The following is a 12,032-nucleotide window of genomic DNA, read 5'->3' on the forward strand; positions in this document are numbered from 1 at the left end:
TTAGTTTAAATGGTCCATACTATGAGCACTGTTACTATTGAATTTAAATAAGTATCAAAATTAGGAGATTCTCTTCGTTATTTGTCTGTTCATTTTGGTTCATGTATACGTTTCCTTGCATTTTTCAAATCTGCACATGCCATAAACGCACAGAGACCCGTAGTGTAGTGATTACAGATCAGTGTATAATCTTGTTTTACAAAGAACGTAGGTTCATTCGATCAATCGAAAAATAAAATAGAAAACGCCATGAATAAACCAAATGGAAAAATGCAACGACTTCGTGGCCGACATAACAGATACTTGTACCAATTTCGAACCGCTAAGCCCTGATTAGGGGCTGCAGTATGACACAGGGGCGGGATAGAGAACCGCCTGTCACGCGAGGACGTATTATCTCGTCCACCGTTCGCCGCGCATCTGCGATCTATGGATTAGGAAATTGAATTTTCGATTTGCAGTCCCGCCGGGTCAGTAACGGGCCACAAATAAAAGCTCGGACCGATCGGATTTCCGAGTACACGGTCCAGTTTCCGTTCCGACGAGCAATCGTCGGGGATTCTGACCGGGACGGGATTCGTCGCGATACGTTGCGCGCCTCGCAATTAATGTTCGATCGTGCCTATCGCGCGGCGAACACGCGCTAAACTCTCTGCCGAACCGAAAGGTTCGCGTGCTCTCTCCACGCTGCTGCTCCGTGTCAAGCTGATCGCTAGTTACCGATGCGCCGCGTATACAAGATTGCCAATATCGGCCCGGATCCGATATATCGGCTGCGAGGAAAACGCAATTTTGCCTTCGTCTCGCGATTTTACGTCGAAACCCGTTGTCCGATCGGTATCTGCGAACGAACCGGCCTCCGGGAACGCGGTATCGTGCGATTACAAAATCGTTTGGATCGTTTTGGCACACCGACTGGGTCTGAAGAGTAATGAGATTGATGCTGTGTCTCTTTCTTTTCAGGAAAAGTTCAGCCACATGTTAACGTTGTTCTGGTTTTAGTGGTCCTCTAGGAGAGTAAGGGAAAAATCGTTGTCTTTATGTTTGCAGCGAGATTGTGGTGCTTCGCAAGTTTATGCGATGTGCAGCTGTGAAAATATATATGAAGATGTTTGTATTCACCCTTTTGAGAACGAACGTCGACACGCATTTAGTCTTAAGTCGGGAATATACCGGGTGATTCACGAGAAACAGGCCACCTAAATGGCTGCGTTAGGCTTAGAGATAGTAGAAAATGTTAGAGAGAAAAGTTGTACCGATTGGTTGTTGGACCTGTTGGTTCCTATTGTAGTCACTTTCAAGGTCTTTTGAAGGTCATAGATAATTTTTATATAGCACCGTATATTTTTAACTTCACGGTGTTGTAGCTGATGTCAAGACGAGTTCAATGATGTGGTACACGATGACCTTCAAGTGACCTTGGACTGATTAATAGATATAGTTTGACTACTCCGTTTGATCAACGGAAATTTCATTTCTACAACCATTAGGTCTCATAACACGTATACGGTTAACGGAAAGTGATCTCTGAGCATACGCAAACAAGATTATCAACAAAATACAGGTATGTATGCCGAGTCAGTAATGGTCATCGAATTATTGCGAGTGTATCAATTTATCGATCGTTTAACAATGCGTTACTCGAAGGAGAAAAAGACCGGTCTTATTTCTTTCATTTGACTACATCAGAGAACATGCAAAAAAGAATAATTAGATCTTGTAGATCAATTCCAACAGAGACAATTGAAAGTACAATTGATTGCCTTGTAAAACGTGTAAATGTTCGTGTTACTGCTCAAGGTCATAATTTCGAACATTTAATTTAATTCAAATGAAATGGTTGCACATTTTGAAGTTATCATTGCTTTATCATAAATTTTCTAGTTCAAGGGGACTTGAAGGTTATAGTGTACCACATCATTCAACTCGTCTTGAAATCAGCTACAACACCGTGAAGTTGAAAATATACGGTGCTATTTAAAAATGACCTTCAAAAGACCTTGAAAACGACTACAATCGGAACCTTTTGTTTAGTCACTATATTTGCCCCCTTTAACGGTACAACTTTTCTCTCGAACATTTTCTTCTATCTCTAAGCCTAACGGAGCTATTTAGGTGGCCTGTTTCTCGTGAACCACCCGGTATAATTTGATTACGTACATAACAAGAGAACAATATTTTGCAGTATTTCATTTTTCTCAAGAATATACAAAATCTGCAGCCTAACCATAACAAATGGATAAATAAATGCATAAAATCTGCAATCTATAAATTCCCGAAGTTGCGAATATATAATTTAATTATGTAGCAAGAGATCAATATACACTACCGCTCAAAATTATGCCGACACTTGTGAAATATGTGTTAGCATTACATAAAAGTTATTTCAGTGCCTAAAATAGTGACTAAGATCGATTTTTATTAGTTTCTTATGAAATATCTAACGTGTTAAATTAAAAGTTACGTATGTGGAACTTACCAATACTACACTTAAATTAAATACGAGATTCATCGACATATCCACTGCATAATGTCCGGATACTTTTGAGCGGTAGTGTATATATTGTGTACTGTTTTATTTTTCTCACGAACATATAAAATCTGCAACCTAAAAATAACAAATGGATAAATAAATGCACAAAATCTGCAGTCTATAAATTCCCGAAGTTGCGAATATATAATTTAATTATGTAACAGGAGATCAATATACATATTGAGTAATGTTTCATTTTTCTCATGAACATATAAAATCTGCAACCTGACCATGACAAATGGATAAATAAATGCCCAAAATCTGCAGTTTATAACTCCTGAATAATAATATAACGAGATATCAATACACGATATCGTGTACCGTATCATTTTTCCCATAAATACTCAAAATCTCCAGTCTACGAAGCGTTGCAAACAATTTATGCATTAAATCGCATCTATTAGGTATCTCTTTGCCGTATATCAAGATCAAGAATATATTGTGCGGACACACGGGTTCCCCGGTTGTGGAAAGGTTAAGGAAAATTGAATAGTTGTTTGCTCGATTTCGCGCCAGTGGTTCATATCTTTCGCATCGTATATACCGAAATCGCCGCGATCAAAGTCCCGTGCAATTTTTCGTTCTAAACCTCGATCGAGTATGTATATACATATATCCTGGCGCTCGCGGTGTCCGAACTGTAATAAAAGTTCGAATAAATATCTCCCGTCGTTCGATACATATCGAGAACAGGCGAGAACAGGCGAGAGAGAGAGAGAGAGAGAGAGAGAGAGGGGGGAGGGGGTTGAGGGAATTTTTATGGAAAAAGGAAGATAAACGATTTCGAAAAATTTCAACGAATCGGTGAACGGGCGACATTAAAAATGATAGAGAACGCTCTCCCGTTGACCGCGTTCACCTAACAGCATAAAATATTTTCCATCGTTCCGGCGAGCGAACGAGTTCGCGCGCGAGCTCCCGTGCGACTATAAATAATGGTCGTGCTGTTCTTTCGATGGCAATTGTCACCGATATCGATGTCGACTCGAAACTGCTAGAAAATATTGAAATATCGGGACTCTTCGGGACGCGCACGCTTGTATCGGCCGGCCGCGCTGTGTTTCGTATGCGATGCGATTCGACTCGGTTTGTCGCGTGCCACGGGACACGGTGACGAGGCAAGGCAAGGCGAGGCGAGGCGAGGCAACGTTGAAACAAAGCGAGGACGAGTATGGTGCTATAGTGACTCTACCGGCTACTTTATCGAGCCGTATTTCGAGTCGGAGTGGTTTCAGAGCCGAGGCGAAACGACCCGGCCGGCCGGATCGTTAAAACCATCGGCAAGGTAAGAAGCCGCGAGAAATATTGCGCGAGTGCGCGCGCGGACTCGAAACCGCGGGGTTAATCCAAGAGACAGAGAGGGAGAGAGAGAGAACTAGAAAGAAAAGCCTAGAAACAAGGAAGTAGAAAAAGCGAAGCCTAAAGACAGAAAAGTAGAGAGAGAGAGAGAGAGAGAGAGAGAGAGAGAGAGAGAGAGAGAGAGAGAGAAGCATAGGGTCACAGAACTAGAGAGAGAAACCTAGAGACAGCAGAGAGAAGCTCAAATAGGAATAAACTGAGAAAGGAGAGAGCTCGGAAAGGAAGGAGCTCGGAAAGGAAGGAGCTCAGAAAGAACGAAGCTCAGAAAGAACGAAGCTCGGGAAGAGCGAAGTTGGGAGAGAGAGAGAGAGATTGAGAGAAAAGCAGAGATCGGTCCCAAGAGAGAATCCGAGAAAGAGAACCCGAAAGAGAAGGTTGGAGAGAAAAGTAGATAGATATCCAGAAAGAGAGAAGTCCGGAAAGGGAGAAGTAGGGAGAGAGGTCCAGAATGAGAGAAGTCCAGAGTGCGAGGGAGGGATGAGGAGAGAGTGTGACTGGCAACGAACGAGGCAGGAAGGGCGACATTAAACTCGAAAGCTGCGTGTAGTGTCGCTCGGCGAGGAAACGAGAACCAAAGTTCCGCCAGTCAAGGAACCAAGAGGAGAGAAAGAAGAAATCAACGTCGACGACTCGAAACTTTCCTTCTTACCAACTTTTAACGAGGCCATGCCGGACGACTTTTTACCTCCATCCTATAATCGCCGAAACGAATAGACCGGTCGAAAGTCGCGGACCACAGTCTGAAACGATCGAGATACGATCATCAGTGAAGCACCTCTTCTCGTTTCTTACCAGCGATACTTTTCAACTTGGTTATTTCCACGCATCATAATTTAATTACACAGAATTAAAGTACCGATATAAAATTGAATTCCCGCACTGGCGTGTTCAACGCATTAATGATCCGAGAAGATCGCAAGAAGATAAAAAGAGCACTCGGTATCAACGTAACGATTCAATTTTTATTTCATTAGCGCATAAACTGCTTTATATGGAATTTCTTCGACGACCGAGTTTACCAGTCGACATTTGTTGGCTGAAGTGCTTGATCAATGTAAGCAATGACGTGTTCTGTATATGATGTATGATCGATGTGTGCAGCACAATGAATGTTGTAATGTATGTAAGAGTTATTGTCTATTGTCATTCCTTCCTTTGTCTTCATGAAATGTTGTTCGTATTTATATTTGTTCCATAAAATACATTTGTCAGTAGTTATTGCGTAAATATTCTGCGTCAATTCTGTCAACATTCTAGTTTATAGAGCCTACGGAGTCCGTAACGTGAAATTGGTGGCATAATCGCTAAAAAGAAAGTGTACAACCTCGAGGAACAATTAGCGCATAATCTCTTATATTTAAGCTCCGGATCCGGTCACGTAGTTCCATTCCGTCCCGTTCGTTGATTAAACGCGACGGAAGAGAGTGTCGTTGGTGGCCCGTTTAACGGTGAGCTTCGGTGAGCAAACGTTTTCAGAAAATATCGTAAATTGCGGGATCGGAGGAAGACAAACGATTCGAGCGCCTCAACGTCGGAACAAGGTTCCACAGGGTGGACGGTAATTCCTGGTAATGCAACGGGCCAAACAGCGATTACGTTCGCCGGGGAGACGTAGTAAAAGAGAACGGAAAATATCGCGGGAGAAGGAAAGTTTCCGGGCGTTCATGAAACGCGATATTCTCTTCCTCTTCTTCTTCCTCCTCCTGTTCTTCTTAATCGCAACCTAATTGCGCCAAAGCGGGGAGACTCGATTCGTTTACGTTCGAGATTACGCGATGCTGTTTCGGCCGATCCCGCAACATCGCGATTTTATTGGGCTCATACGAAATTAATGGGAATATTGGAGTCATACCGATATTAAATGAAATCCACTGGGGAAATGTCAATTAATTACTAACTCCGCCCACTTTAACAAACATTTCCTGCAAGTCAATAAATAAAGATGTCTTTAATTTGGTATCTACCCAGTATGTATATTGACTCTGTTTCGATCGGGATTTTTAAAATCGATCGGAACTTTTGAAAATATTACAAATAATTCTCTGAAAGGTTTAGATTGTACAATAACGTCTCACACATCAGGGAAAAAAACAATACCGTGTGAAGGTGAATTGTTAAATCGAATTCACAAACTTCGAGTTAAATCGAAATTTACAACGAACGTGAATTATTATTAAATCATTTAACCCATTAACGCACCAATTAAAAAATCAAAAGCGGTCGTTTTCCCGCCAATTTCTTTTATTCTCTATTTTCTTAAAATACAAAGGAACATTAACAAATCTAGAAAAAAAACACAAAAAAATGTTGTTTTATATAACAACATAAATGTTGTGTTTATATAGAAAACCAAAATTGCAGGTCTCTCGAGTTAACTCGGGCGCGCGGAAAAAAATCGTTTTCTTAAACCCGACTTAACTCGGGCGAGTGCGCTAATAATTGTTTAATAGCAACGTTCGTCCCGGTGGTATTTGTACTTGTACCAGTCTATTGAATGTAAGGTATCCTTTCATAAAAGATTCTAACAAATGAAAGTAAACCTGACGTCATGATCAGACAATAAAAAAAAATAGACACCTACTAAACATGAGCATCTAACTTGTGTAGGAACATTCTCAGATTAATACTGTATTGTATGCTAATTTAGCGATCTACAGTCATTTCTCTATATATGTCCCTACGACCTGCGTGATAAACGTCGCAGAATTATCCCCACTACCGCAGGGTATACCCCGTGACTGTTCACGAAACTCGAGACGATACATGACGCTGGCAAGACCTGTGTTGTTGACATAAATCGAGAATTCACTGTACAGGGTGTCTAAAAAGTAATAGTCATCCGTCCTAGAGGTGCGTCTACACGTCTGGATCGGTGGACATTTGTCAAAGAAACTTGCCGCAAAATTGATTATAAGAAAAGAAAATTGTTGTTAAAGTTTTTTTACATCAACAGCTTCTATACATCGAGAAAAGAAATAAACTGTTAAAGTTTCTGCAAAATTTGATTGTGAGGAGTTATACGTAGAGTGAAAAGCCTACTACTACAGTCCACCTGATCGTGTCGATGAGACCGAACATAATCGTGTGCGTGTCTCGAGACAAACGAAATTTAAAGGAACATTATGTTCCGTCTCATCGACACGGTCAGGTAGTCTGTAGTAGTAGGCTTTTTACTATGTATACGTATAACTCCACACAATCAAATTTTGCAGAAACTTTAACAGTTTATATCTCGATAACTATTTGTTTGCGACATATGATTCCTTCCAAACTTTTTCTTTTCTCGATGTATAGAAGCTGTTGATGTAAAAAAACTTTAACAACAATTTTCTTTTCCTATAAACAATTTTGCGGCAAGTTTCGTTGACAAACCGATCCAGAGGTGTAGCTTCATCCCTAGGACGGATGACCATTACTTTTTATACGCCCTGTACATATAATATATTGTCTTCGTATACCAGCTAATAAAAGAGTCTGACATCTTTTCAAATTGCAATCCGTACTGACTCACCTTTGCACATCCTGTTACAGTAATAATGGACTATTTTACGGACACGGCGAACGTTTGCAGTAACCGGGTCACGTAGAGTAGCTGGTCGCGATTTTCCTAGCTGGCAGCCATAATGGGTCCGATCACCGGACATCCTGTGCCTGATCAGTCTACCATAGTGAATGTCCAGCATTCGGAAGAGGCTTGTCGCATTCCCATCGCTAACGAGGGAGGATCTTCTTCGAGATCTTGAAATTTCGTGCCGGTTAATCGTTGTCCGTTCCCGGTTCCCGGTTCCAGCGAACCGAGAGACTCGAGGGAGAGAGAAATTGGCGAATTGGGAATAATCGCGATTGCGACGCGCACAATCGAGTATGTATGGCTCGGAAACGGTTCCGGGATGTCAAGCTCGAGGTAGAAACGCTTGTTTTATGCATGATTCCGGGGTGAAGCGCGGTCGTTCGAAAAGCCGAGAAGACGTCGCGCGTTGATGGCAACGGAAACGAAAGGTAGATACTCAAGAGAGAGAGAGAGAGAGAGAGAGATTCTACTGGTTGGCCGGCATGTTACGCGAGTATGCGACTGACAGTACTCTCGAGCGAGTAAACAGGATGAAAAGCTCTTTTCGACGTGACGTTGCTTCCCTTTGACCGTTTTCGGGAACTCGACGATGTTCCGCATCCAGTCGAACCGAAAGACGGCTTTCTTTGTCGTCTGTTCTAGGAGCTTCCGACGAGAGACGACGCTGGACGTCGCGACGCACAATGGTCGATCCAGCTGCACGGAAATCCCTCAGCATGCAAATGACCCGTCAAATGTTCGTTTTCACTTTGCGAATCGTCTCGTGTTCCCAGCAGAAAATCAAATGTTTGAGTACCGAGAGCTAACTTCTTTCAACCTGTTCACGGACCAGTTAAACGAGATTCGATGTGACCAAAGGCACCATTTATTATATAACACTAAAATTAATTTTTAATCAAATATGTAATTAATAATTTAAGTAATTTTTATTAATTATGGATTAATTTTTACTGTAGTATATTGGAGGAAAATTTCTTTTTTTTTTTTAGGACGAAAAGATGTAGGAATATTTATGGAATAATCACTAAACTGCGGATTGTACGTATTTATAGCAAAAACGATGAAATTTTAGATTGTAGGAAAATGTAAAAAATTTAAAGACGTCACTGTATTATTTTTCATTTATTAAAATTATTCACGGAAGAAGTTTCTATTTATTCCGGTCATGCAGACAATTTTTATTTTGCATAAAGAACCTCGGTTTAATTATTATTTTTATTTTTTTTTTTATTTTCTGGAGGTTGTAATTGAGTAATCGGTGTGTTAACTTATCATTTCTGTAAGCTTATAAATTTTCGTATAAATTCAAAACAAACGTGTTCCAAGTAATCCTTGGTATTAATATGAAACAATAGTTTATTTCCAATAATATTGCATGTGAAACGCATGACGCACCCGAGGCAATTAACAGTTGACTGTTTTAATGTAAAATCGTTGATTTATGCAAGATAGTTCTAAAAATTCGATCACGTGGTATATTCATGTGAGATTCACACCTAGGAAATTTTGTTAACTATTTATTGGATGGACGTTGCAAATGATCAGCGTTTAATATTTACTGGATTGCAATGAATTGATATTATAGAGGACAGATGATGTTATTTTATTGACATTTCCCGTTCTATTTTCGCACAAACTGCTGGTAACATCCGAGCAAATGGGACGCCCAAAGAAACGCGCTTAAAACGTGCTGCTCTTGACATCTTTTTTGTCTGTGAACCTGCCAGGTTTTATCCAGAGGGAATTTCTCAAGCCGTTGACAGGTAGCAGCAGGTTGCAAACTAACCAATTAACTTCTGTGTTTTATTCTTATCGTTTTACCGACAACTTCTTGTGCGTAGCACTGAAAGCAGGATCAAAATGTCTGGTTTCAATTTCCTTAGACATAAGAATTAAAAAAATTAACGTACAAAGATCTCACTTAATTTTTATCGTGCATCTAATGGGTCAATGCAATTCAATACGTCGACGATCATCCTCAAACGGTTATACTTTAGATTCACTTCCAATAATTAATTTTCACTACACGTGTAATGAGATCAATGTAATTCAATATGTTAACGATTATCCTCGAAGGCTTATAGTTCAGACACACTACCAATAATTAATATTCGCTATAGATTTAGTAGGATTAGCGGAATTCAATATGTCAACGATCATTCTCAAAGGATTATACTTTAGACTCACTGGAAATTTTAATCTCTCCAATAATTCTACACTTTCAAACTTGGCATGCTTTATCACGAAGGAAATTTTTTAACTGATTGTCAAACGGTAGCAGATTGCAGACTAATTAACTACTGTACAACAAACTCGGTATTCTATTAATATTTTCAAAAATTTTGCGTCAAGCTAGCATCACCCTAACTTTCTTTTTACCGTGCTCCTCACGGTTCCGCTTCGACTTCCGCAAACGTCGCGTCGGTACGGTTAATTGATCGAGCGGCCAGAGGAGACGATCCCATACGATGTCAGGGTCTTTCAGGTTCTATCTCCTTGCTGGAGTTGTGCAGTATGTCCCAGAGTTCGATCCTAACTCTGCACCGAAGCCTCTGCTGCGTCGCTAACACGCGATGCTGTCGTAACTTTCGTCGAATTTACATGCGACGACCATTCGAGGTCCGAGGTTTACGAATAACTGCAGACAACCCCCCTGTGATCTGTCGACTCGCGAGAGTCGGGCCGATTAGGCCAACGATCGATCCTTGCACATTTCAATTTGATAGAGATCTGAATCTGCTTCGTAGAAAATGCTACGAAAAATTGTAAATAATTGTTCAATTATCAACGCTCATTGTTTCGTTGGCGCATTTTACAATGCGCTGTGCATTGCTTAGCAAATTTTGAGAATTAAATGAAGTTATGGTTAGACCACGGATTTCATGCATTTATGAGAAAAATGAGTAGGTGTAATTTAAAACAGTAAAGACAATAGAGAAATATAGAAATATTACTTTCCACCTATTAAACGTATCAAGAAAGAAAACAAATTTCTATTTCACTCTAGTTTGCCACAATTCAGGTAAAAAATTTGTGTTTTGCAGAAAGATCCGCTGTATAACTATTAAGAGTAGAAACAACTTTCTATTTCACTTTGATAGATTGAAACATCACAAGATTTCTACTTTGCATTCAGATCCGCAGTTTAGTTGTGATTAATATTAAATTCTGGAAGAGTCATACAATTTGATAGTTCAGTACGCTTGCATTTCCGGTGAGCATAATTCGTTCCCATTCGTCTTCCATTAAAACCATTAATTTTTTCAGGAATTATTTGTTCGTTTTGGTTACAAGCGCCAACAAAAATGCAAGGAACGCGCGATTTTGGCAAAAACGCATTGATGAAAATCGCATCGAATGGTGTGTACATTTCTCAGCGAGTTGCCAAGGCCGCAGCCGCGCGCAACGTGCGCGTATTTCGCGTTTCCTGTTCCCCGTTGCGAGAATAGTAATGGGAATTGTCTGGTTCGACGCGCGAAAGTTCGAAGATTGACTGCAAATGGGCTAGACGGATTAATTAACGTCGATGGATGTTGCGAATTGAGTTGTTAACGCGGATCGGGACACACGCGTCGCGTGTCCAATCTACCTGACATACTCCTAAGGGATTCGGGTATTATATATATTGCAGAAATTAATTAAACCCGTCGCGCAGCCATGCATCTGGGTTAATTCGCGTCAACGTCAATTTTCGCCGTGAATTATAAACCAAGAGCAGATCGGAACGTATATATATATATGTGTGTGTGTGTGTGTGTGTGCGTGTGTGTACATGCACACTATATATATATATACACACATACAGTGTGTCCCACGAAATCTGTCCACTTGAACATCTTGGTTATTTCAAACAATACGAGAAAATGTTACTTACAGAAGTTGTAGTGTTTAAGGAACTAGATAATGTGGTATAAATGATATTCTTGCAAGTGGAGGCGTAGAGAAGATATAGAGGTCACCTTTGTTTTTTTAAATGGAATGTCCAATTTTTTATGCTGGATAACAAAAGAGTGGGGTATTCTGAGTATAAAAGTACTAAAGTGTATTTGTCCTAAAACTTACCGTTGCTGAGATATTGGACTGTTTTCATGAAGAATGTTCGAAATGTCGGCAATCTGCAGCGATGCAACGGTGTAGTCTTTGATCTGTTGCGTCTCTTACACGTCTTATTGTTGGAGCGTCTATTGTAGCACACGCTGCGATAATTCGTTGCTTAATATCTTCCGGAGTTGTTGGTGCATCTCGATACACAATATTTTTCAATGTTCTCCACAAGGAAAAATCTAGGGGTGTTAAATCTGGACTTCGTGCTGGCCAGCAAATAGTGCCACTGCGTTCTATCTATCGTTTTGGGAATATTTCTCACCCTTCGAGCGTAGTGTGTTGGACATCCATCGTGCTGATACCACATTGTCTGACGAACGCTTAATGACACGTTTTCTAATAAAGGGCCTAGCAGGATAAGACTGGTCCAGCGGCCCCAGTACAATTTTTATCGGTATTGTAAACAATGGTATTGGAAAACAATGGTTTTAGGTTGAAAGATAATCCCCCAAAATTTTAAGTCGC

The sequence above is a fragment of the Halictus rubicundus genome, chromosome 3 (genome assembly GCF_050948215.1).
Source record: "Halictus rubicundus isolate RS-2024b chromosome 3, iyHalRubi1_principal, whole genome shotgun sequence".
Taxonomy (NCBI): domain Eukaryota; kingdom Metazoa; phylum Arthropoda; class Insecta; order Hymenoptera; family Halictidae; genus Halictus; species Halictus rubicundus.